The following is a 10,049-nucleotide window of genomic DNA, read 5'->3' on the forward strand; positions in this document are numbered from 1 at the left end:
CTGTGAGAAATCAGCATATCGGTGTATCGGCGGCGGAGGATCTTCAGTTTTCCCGACATCAGCGGCCGTGCCTCCGGAGACCGCTGGAATTAGTTTTCCCGGCGTTGACTGGGAGAACGCCGCTCAGGATTGCTGGCGTCTCGGCGAGGACTTGGCGAACGGTACCGCAGCGACGATGACGATCTAGAGTCATAGCGGCCGTATCCAGGTCGTGTCACAGGCCTCTGACGGGCCGTTCCGTGGGCAAGGGTCGTCGGGCGAGAAACCACGCAGACAAACTCGGCGGTACGGGCAGGCCCTGTAAAGATGACCGGCCTCACCACAGTGGTAGCAGAGTGGCCGCCGGTCCGGTGCACGTTACTCATCACATTTTCGTGGCCGCTGATAGACTGGTCGAGTAGGCACACGGGAAAGACCAGGCTGCTGCACTGCTTGAATGGCGGTATTCACGTCGCAGACTGGTGCTGGCGCCCGACAGAGGACAGCTGCATATTTAGGTCTGACCTCGGTCTGTCTAGGAATCTCAGAGACTTGTTGCTGCTACGATGCCAGGCGCACCTCGTCCCGGGCGACTTCAGACAGCGATGCAACAGACAGCACGCTAGGAGTCATTTGGAGGGTTTGTAATTCCTCCCTGATGATCGACCTGATTAGGTCACGTAAAACGGCTACGTCGCTCCCTAGCGGCATCGCCGAAACAGGGGGCCCAAGCGTGCTTACATCTCGATTTTATTGCCGGGCTCGTTGCAGGAGCGTCGCCTCCATGGTGGTCGCTTCAGTGAGAAATTCGGCAACAGTACGCGGTGGACTGCGCACCAGTCCGGCGAAAAGCTCCTGCTTGACCCCGCGCATGAGGTGGCGAAGCTTCGTCTCCTCGTCCATGGAGGGGGCAGCACGCTTGAAGAGGCGCGTCCTGTCCTTCACATACATGCGGACGCTTTCGTTAGTCCGCTGGTTACGGGAGTGAAGCGCAGCTTCAGCTTTCTCCCGGCGGTCGGCGTTGGGGAATGTAGCTAGGAGATTTTGGCGAAATGTCTCCCAAGTGGACAGGTGCTCTCGTGGTTCTCGCACCATGTCCTTGCGGAGTCCTCGAGTGCAAAATACACGTTATGGAGATTACGGTCGTCGCTCCAACCGTTGTAGCGGGCGACCCGCTCGAAAGTATCAAGCCAGTCTTCTGCATCCTCGTACACGTCGCCGTAGAAAGATGGCGGTGTTCGCGGCATGTGGTAGAGGATGGGCGCCGGAGACCTGCTATCTGTGGCCATTTCTGGTGGTCGAGGCTGCGTCGTCCTCGTCGAGGTGGTAAGAGGCCCGAATTCAGGTGACTGGCCGCGGAGGCGGAGGCTTGGACGCTGATGGACCGGTGTGGGATCCGTGTTTCTATCTTGTAGGCGTACGCCGGTTGGGAAGCGTACCCAGCACCTCCACCAGATGTGTAACGGTTGTTATACTAAAGAATTGCTGCGACCGCTAACGAGGGCACCGAGAGAGCTGAATCAGGAACGCGGGCAACAGGAACGGGCGGGCATTTCAACGTCCTCTACTTCTACCGATTGCGCTCCTTCTTCGTCTTCACCTCTAATACACGTGTCAATGTTACTGAGTGCGCCGTAGAAGTAGGCAGTAGGATAATTAGAGAGGATACCGGTAAGCTGTCTAAGGAGACGAAGGATTTGATTAAGAAACGCCAAAGTGTGAAAGTTACAGACCAGATAGAATTGTCAGAGATATCAAAGCGAATCAATATGCGCAAAGTGGCCGATATAAGGAAGTATGACATGGATAAATTGGGCATGCTGTAAATAGCGGAGGAAGGCTTAAGGCGGTGAAGAAGGAATTGGGCATAGGCAAATATCAGATGTATGCGCTAAGGGACAAGGGGGGCAACGTCATCCCGAATATGGACAAGATAGTCAAAGTAGCCGAGGAGTTCTATACTGATTTCTACAGTAGCCAAAGAAGTCACGACAATAATGAGATTGGCAGTAGGCAAATGCAGTCAGACGTTCCGCCAGTGCCGAAGGACGAAGGTAAGAAAGCATTGAAAACTATGAAAAGGGGGAAAGCAGCTGGAGACGATCAGACAACTATAGATTTGTTGAACGACCGAGGGGGTATCGTGCTAGAAAAACTGGCCACCATGTATACGCAGTGGCTGGTGTAATCGACGGTACCGGAACCATGGAAGAACGCAAACATTATCTTAATTCATAAGAAAGGAGACTCTAACCACCTTAAAAATTACAGACCTGATTGGTCTGTAATTTTTAAGGTCGTTAGAGTCTTGCTGTCTGTTACGCATAAGGTATTTACTAAGGTAGTCGCTTATAGAATCAGGACAACCTTAGACGGCAATCAAGTAAAGGATCAAGCAGGTTTTCGGAAACGGTACTCTACTATCGATCATATCCATACCATCACCCAGGTGAGAGAAAAATGCTCGGAATATAACCAGCTCTTATACATAGCATTCATTGTTTACGAAAAAGCATTTGACTCAGTTTAAACCTCGGCGGTGATGCAGGCATTGCGAAATAAGGGGGTAGACGAGCCGTACGTGAAAGCGCTGGAAGATATATATAGTGGCTGCACAGCAACCATAGTTCTGCATAAAGAAAGTAACAAAATTCCCATAAAGAAAGTTGTTAGGCAAGTAGACACGATCTCCCCAGCGCTATTCACAGCTTGCTTAGAGGAAGTATTCAGAGGCTTGGAATGGGAGCAGTTAGGGATAAGGGTACGTGGAGAATACCTCAGTAATCTGCGATTTGGTGGCGGCATTGCATTGCTAAATAACTCAGGAGATGAACTGCAAATAATGATTGATGACCTAGACAGGAAAAGTAGAAAGGTAGGCTTAAAAGTCAATATGCAAAAGACTAAGGTAATGTTCAACAGCCTCGGGAAGTAACAGCAGTTTACGTTAGGTAGCGAAGCACTGGCAGTAGTAGGCGAATATGTCTACTTAAGACAGGTAGTAACCGCAGATCCGGGCCATGAAATGGAAATAACAAGAAGAATAAGACAGGGATGGAGTGCATTTGGCAAGCACTCGCAGATTATGACTAGCAGCTTACCGGCATCGCTCAAGAGGAAAGTATACAACAGTTGTATCTTACCTGTACTCACCTATGGGGCTGAAACGTGGAGGCTAACTAAGAGGGTTCTACTTAAGTTGAGGACAACTCAGAGGGCTGTGGAACGAAAAATGGTAGGGGTAACATTAAGAGATAGGAAGCGTGCAGAGTGGGTCAGAGAAATAATTTAAGTTACTGACATTGTAGTGGAAATTAAGAAGACGAAATGGGCATGGGCAGGACATGTAGTTCGAAGAGAGGATAACCGATGGTCGCTCAGGGTAACAAACTGGATTCCAAGGGAAGGGAAGCGTAGCAGGGGGCGGCAGAAAATTAGGGGGGGCGGATGAGGTTAAGAAGTTCGCAGGGGTCAAGTGGATGCAGCTAGCACAGAACCGGGTTAATTGGAGAAATATGGGAGAGGCCTTCGCCCTGCAGTGGGTATAGTCAGGCTGGTGATGATGATGACGATAGCAAATAGCTTTTCACATCCATTGCCTCTCCACTTAAGCATGCATGCTTGTTTGTCTATAATATAATCGTAATAGTATATTGGTAAACAGGAGTAAGCTGTTATATTTTCTCACACAACGTAATTACGTTGTAACTGCACTATACTAGCTTACCAGCTTGCTTGATTTTATTTTGGGTACTATGTGCAGTGTAAATGCTTATTACCGGATAATGCCACGAGCTTTCATTGGTATGTGGCATGAAAGTAGAGAAATAGTGGGTTCCATTTTCAATAATATTTTCATCGCTGTATCTTAAAAAATTACTTAACCTTTCATTGATGGCTTTTTTTTTTCAGAGAAACATCCCATTTCAGACAAAGTTCATCAGTGAGAATATTGCCTGCACACAGTAACCAACCCCAAAGCATGGAGGTTGTGCTGGAGCTCTTACCATCTTCAAGACTGAAAGGAGGCCTTATTATGCCATGAATAAAATTATTTGAATTTACTTTCCAGTCACTAGTTTCATTCCGGTATGCATCTGACATGGTTGGGTGTGTCCGAATTTGAATATCCCATGGGCGTTTACACAAGCCTACGGTCCCAGCCCGGTTTATTATTAGGCTGTGGTCATCATGCCTTGATTCTTTTACATTTGCATAGTGACATATATGCCAAACTAGGGAAATACGTGGGCTTATAGTGAGCTCTTGGTATATTGCTGGTATTATTGTCTGTCATTGAGGCCTGCTTCATGAATGGGCAGAAAGCTTATAAGCATATGTCCTCTGTAGGTCCGCTATGGATATTCGGAAATATCTGACACGGATGTCCGTTGAAGATCTGAGTTTCACTTGTACATCTGTCGGACGTCCGTGGCGATCGATTGGAGGTCGGCGGATCTCCCACGGAAATCTGTATATCCCAGAACGGACGTACGTCAAATGTCCACTGGACGTACGGTGGTTTATTGGGATATTTCAATGTGGACTCCAATAAAATTCAAAGCGGATCATGAACAATGATATAAATGAGCAATGAAATAAAATATTTGTTCACGTTTCATTGCGCGTATTAGAGCGAAAATTGTGGGTCCAGGCAGTGGAGAGGAGAGGCAAGCCATGCGGTGGCTGTCACGTAAAGAGGGCAACTCCGGAGGTTTTTCGACATTCAAATGGTTTGGTAAAACTTTTACTGAAGGTTTTCCTCTCCGCCCTGGCGCATTCTGTCAAATTTAGGCTCCGTGCGATAATTCATTCGCTCGCAACACGATTTTAAAATGTGCAGACTTCGTGGCTTCACCTGAGGCGATTTCTACGGGCAACACTGCATTTGTGACGTCACAAACTTTATGCCCAGCGGAAGAGGCTGCCAGGAACCAAGACCTCTTTGCCTGCCTCTAATCGTGGATGTTCCGGCCCCCGTCCCCTAGGCCTGCATGCTTGGGGTGGGGAGTAGGGGGCCTCAACAGGCCGCGGAAACTCACTGGAATTTCCGTCCCGTCTTGCCCGTTCACACCTGAGCATTCGACGGCGACAGCGAGCGAATTCCGCCGGAAATCTCGGCGGAAAGCCAAGTCGGTCCGGGACCGATTTTCGCCGCCGGGAAAATTCCGCCGAATTCCATCAGCCAATAGGGAGGCGAGAAAGTTGAGCCGGTGCGGCCTGCGGCGTCGACCGGTTAGCCTCCCTCCGGGGCCAACATGGCAACAGCGTACTCGCAATCGACCATCGGCTCACAATAAATGACGGTCACAGCCGAAAGGCTTTTGATGCCGTGAAGCTATATAGTGTGCGGTAGGACAGGGGTCACGCTGAACACAAAAGCAATGTGTTGACCCTATTGAAAAAACCAGCGTCTTTCAGTACGAAACCAGTAAGTTTTTCGCGCTGGTTTCGCGGCTCTGATAATCTCATAACACACTGACGATTGACGTACAACTAATGCTAGATTTGAATAATGTGGTCTACATGCATAACTAACTTCACAGCTGTTTTGAGTCCACTCTAACCGGATGATTACTGTCAAAATATTCATTGCAGGCTCAAAGCAGGGCCTACGCACCAGGGAGCATGCACCGTGGCATGCACCGTAGGGAGGCGAGAAAGTTGAGCTGGTGCGGCCTGCGGCGTCGACCGGTTAGCCTCCCTCAGGGGCCAACATGGCAACAGCGTACTCGTTCCTTTCGGCTGTGGCCGTCATTTATTGTGAGCATGCTTTCTCGCAGAGAGAGCATGCACCGTGGCCCAGTATAAACAGCAAAAAAAATAGATAAAACAAGGAAGAGAGTAATTTATCGAGTGATGGGCCCTTTGAAAGAAAAAAACAGCATAGAGAGCTTGTAATGCATAATTTCTCAAGCTTTTTCGCTCCTTCTTGCACTGCGTATAAACAAACCGAGCCCTCAGTCATCGCAACGCTTCCTGAAATGTTTACATACAAACAAGATTTAGTTGCCAGCAAACCAATGTCCTCGCTGCTGCGCATGCCAGTTTTGAAACTTCGTCGCACTTAATTTCTTGAAGGTTTGTGCTACAGCTCAGTGTTGTGCTACAGCTCCGTGTTCAGCGAAAGTTACGTCCACAGTAGCAGAGCTTGACCGGAGAGCCGGCGCTCCTAACTTTGCCAGTGCTGTGAAACTCCACATGTTAAAATTATTCCGGAGCACAATATAGTGCGCATAGGCGTCCAGAACATTACTTGCAAGTCGTGAGGGCAGGCAGCAAGCTCCGATGGTCAAGAATTTGTAATATTTAGAGCGGCAGCAATGGCCTGTAGACCTCGAAACATGAAGTTTCAACCACAGTGGAAGAATACTTTCTATCTTGCACCGTAGTTCCATCACTATAAATGTGGCCATGACATAAAAAGCAAAACTATTTCCCAAGCTCCCATATCTCGGCGTAGCCGAGTGGTTAGCGTAGAATGCTACGGAACAAGAAGTAACTAGCCCTGCTTTTTTTTTTCTACAAATTATTTCTTTTTTACTTTTTAGCTTTTTATTGTATTCGAGGTGCTTAGTTGGCAATATGAATTGGCTCAGAAGTGTGAACGAAGGAGCGCGGTCCCAAAACAGCTTCGCTTCTACGGCGTGATATACCTCTGCCACCCTTTCCTCCCCAAGGCTGAGACTTGCTATAACTGCAGACGTCTCGGGCATAGCAGCGACGTTTGCACGGAACAGAAGCGAAACCTATGCCAAAGGTGTGGTGTAGCTCACGCGGTGGTGGACACTCTCACGTGCGCACCTCTATGCATCCTCTGTGAGGGCCCACACGTCACAGGCTCCCGGGACTGCCCGAACCGGTTTCATAGACCGGGATACAAGAAACCGACCCCGCACCCCAAGACGGAGGACGCTGATGGCGACCAGCCGCGCAGGTCCAGATGCAAGCATCCGAGAGCCGGAACCGTCAGCACCAGCGACCGCAGTCCTCGACCAGAAAGAAGACCAACATCTCCAAAGCAAGGGAGCGATCCCAGTCCTTCCCGCTTCTGGTTGACCAGCCTCCTCAACCAGAAAATAAGGTGAGATGGGTCCCGTGATGTCCTTCTCTGGTAAAAAAAAATCAACAGCTTACAGAACAAGTTCAACTGCTTAGAGCACAAAATCTTACAAGCTGAATAAACTGAACAACTGACAAAACAGATGGAATATTTTCCCGACACCTTTTACCCACTGAGGGCACGCAGGAATCTCCGATTCCTCCGCCAAGTAAAACACACCCGCCCCCTTCGCCCCCCGAGTCCGGCCGTAGAAATACTCCCTCAGACTTGTCATCACACACGCCTCGTAAAACGAAGGCTACAAACCAAGGCAATGTGCCAACTCAGACTCCGACCAACATTGGCCTTCATCACACTTCTTAAGCAAAAGATCAGCGAAAAATTTGAATTCATAGCTACTAGCACTAACACCTGGGCAACGAATCTGGACGCGAGGATGGCAGTACTCGAGCAACAAGTCCAGCTGCAGCAGCAACAGTAGCAACAAATGCAACAACAGATGCAGCAGATCCAAACTGCACTGAGTACGCTAATAACAGGCCAGGCCCCGCTTTCTCACCCTACCCCCGACCCTCAAAATGGCGGAACACCGCAGTATTCGCGTGTAGCAGTGAAAATTCAGAGGCTTCCGCTCAAAGCGTACCAATTTGCAGCTTCACTTGCAGGCTCTCCCGACAGAAGAAACCCCCTACTATCACCGCATTACAAGAAACAAAAGCCCAGGTCAAATTGCTGAACTACACACCGCACATAGTGTCAAAATCTCAGCAACACAAAGTCGCAACGCATCGGAATTCCACAGCCGCGGATCGAAGTAAAGGGTGTTGATAGTCTACTGGTCGAGCTGCTCCACAAGGAACGAAAAAGTCCCAGCCTTTTTCGTTCTAAATATTTAGTCCTCCCAAAGCGAAGCCCTTAATAGAGGTCCTTCAACAGGCTCTCAGCATAAGCGCTAACCACCCAAAAATGATAGTAAGGGACTTGAACGCAAGGCCCTACAGCTGGGGGTACACAAAGAATTGCTCGAAAGGCTCACGTCTATGGACATTCTTCCAAAGAGAAGGTTTAACCCTGGTCAACGATACACAACATCCCACACCGTAAAGGGAATAGTGTTCAGAACAACACCTCCTCAGATCTCGCCCTCAGGCGGAACATCGCAGCTTCTGGCTAAACACAAATAACTTCCTAGGGAGCGACCATTACATAAGCCATACCTCCCTATCCTTGTCTTCTATCACCGCCCGAGTTAAACGACAACTCAAAATCACAGACTGGGACCGCTTTCGTACTATTCGTGTTGCGGCCCCAGAGCGCATAGATAACCTACAAGACTGGCTGGCTGGCATCCAAGGTGACGTTCACTCGGCCACAAAAGAGATGCCTAGCATCCAAAATGCTGAGGTTACCGATAGCCGGCTCCTCCACATGTGGGAAGCACGTTCTAGCCTGCAGAAAAGATGGCTGAAGAGCAAACGATACCGGTCCTTAAGGCTTCGAATCTCTGCCCTTTTACGGGAGATGGAGAGTTATGCAAGGCAGCTCACACAACAATAATGGGGCCAGGTGTGCGATTGCCTCGCACAAAACCTTGGCAAAGAATACATGGCGTTTCCTACGATGTCTGCTAGAGCCAGAGCAGACGAAGAATATACAACACAAAAATGTCGCGCGCTTTATTCGTGGCCTTGACATGGATAACGACGAAGTAATTAGCACTCTTAAGGTCACCTACCTTAACACGGTACCAAAAACGCCCCTCCCACCGTATTTAGGTACCCCAATCCGGACCTAGACGCTAGAGTAAGGGCAGCCATGCTACACCTCGGCACAACCCCCGCGCCGGGTGCGGATAAAGTCACAGACAAAACTATCTGAAACTTAGACGAAATTTTCATCCAAGCCATCAACGATCTGTTTAACGAACACTGGCGAGAAATAACGCTGCCCCCGGAGTGGACGCACCACTCAGGTTACCTTCATTCCCAAACCTGGAAAATCCTTGGCCCTCTGCAACCACCGCACGATATCACTCACGTCGTGCTTGAGTAAATTATTCGAGCACGTCGTACTCGATCACCTGCTCGAGCACATGCGAGCCCGCCACTTATTCCCCCACACTATGCTAGGCTTCCGCAGCCACCTTTCCACCCAGGATCTAATGCTCCAAATCTCGGAAGACATACTTCACCCTAGAAATTGCAAACGAACCAGAGCTCTCCTGGCTCCGGACCTGCAAAAGGCGTTTGACAATGTCCTACACTCCGCCATATTGAAGGCACAAACGAACCTGGAAGTAGGCGCCCGGACGCACTCCTACGTAAACGGCCTTCTTCCGAGACCGCACGGCCGAGCTAAGGTTCGGAACGTTGCAGTCCCCAACTTTCTCTCTAGGCAATAGGGGTACACCGCAGGGTTCTTTGCTATCCCCGCTTTTTTTCAACATCACTTTCACCCTGTGGACCACCACAGGAAATCTCGGAGACATAGAAGAGACCCTACAAGCAGGGGCTGACACTGGGGTGAAGTATGCGGCCACGGTGGGCCTCGCATACTTTCCCGCAAGATAGTTTTCTCGACAGGGGCTTGGCGACCGTCGCTGCGCCATCCAAGAGGATCTAGGCTGCGGCAATATGGTGTCGGTCGTCGGTTGTCGTTGTACAGCTCAGTTTGTGCGGAATAGTGAGCCTTGATCGGGCGGCTGTAATGGCGTCCTAGTAGGCGCAGGGCGTCGGAACATATCCGCATACGTTGGACGATGGTACTCCGTGGAAAAATGTGGCGGATCAGTAGACGGTACCGAAGGCCTCAATGCTTGAAGTTCTTCGCGGACAAAGCCGATCATCCGCTGGGGAACCCCGAAAAGCGTCTGGAGCTCTTCGCTTAAAACTGAGCGAATGATGTTGCGTGGATTCTAGGTGGGACCGAATGCCGAAAGCGGCTCCGCAACCGAAGCGATGAGTACCGACATGTCGGTGGTAGACCGCTGCTGGAGCATCCGCTCCAT

At 49.8% G+C, this 10,049-nt stretch overlaps 1 pseudogene; it reads right to left on the bottom strand.

Annotated features, from left to right (window-relative positions):
• Positions 1-540: 540 nt before the first annotated feature.
• LOC146201192 (uncharacterized) lies at positions 541-10,049 on the bottom strand (annotated as a pseudogene).

The sequence above is a fragment of the Amblyomma maculatum genome, chromosome 2 (assembly GCF_055883805.1).
Source record: "Amblyomma maculatum isolate TAMU_Amacu chromosome 2, ASM5588380v1, whole genome shotgun sequence".
Lineage (NCBI taxonomy): Eukaryota > Metazoa > Arthropoda > Arachnida > Ixodida > Ixodidae > Amblyomma > Amblyomma maculatum.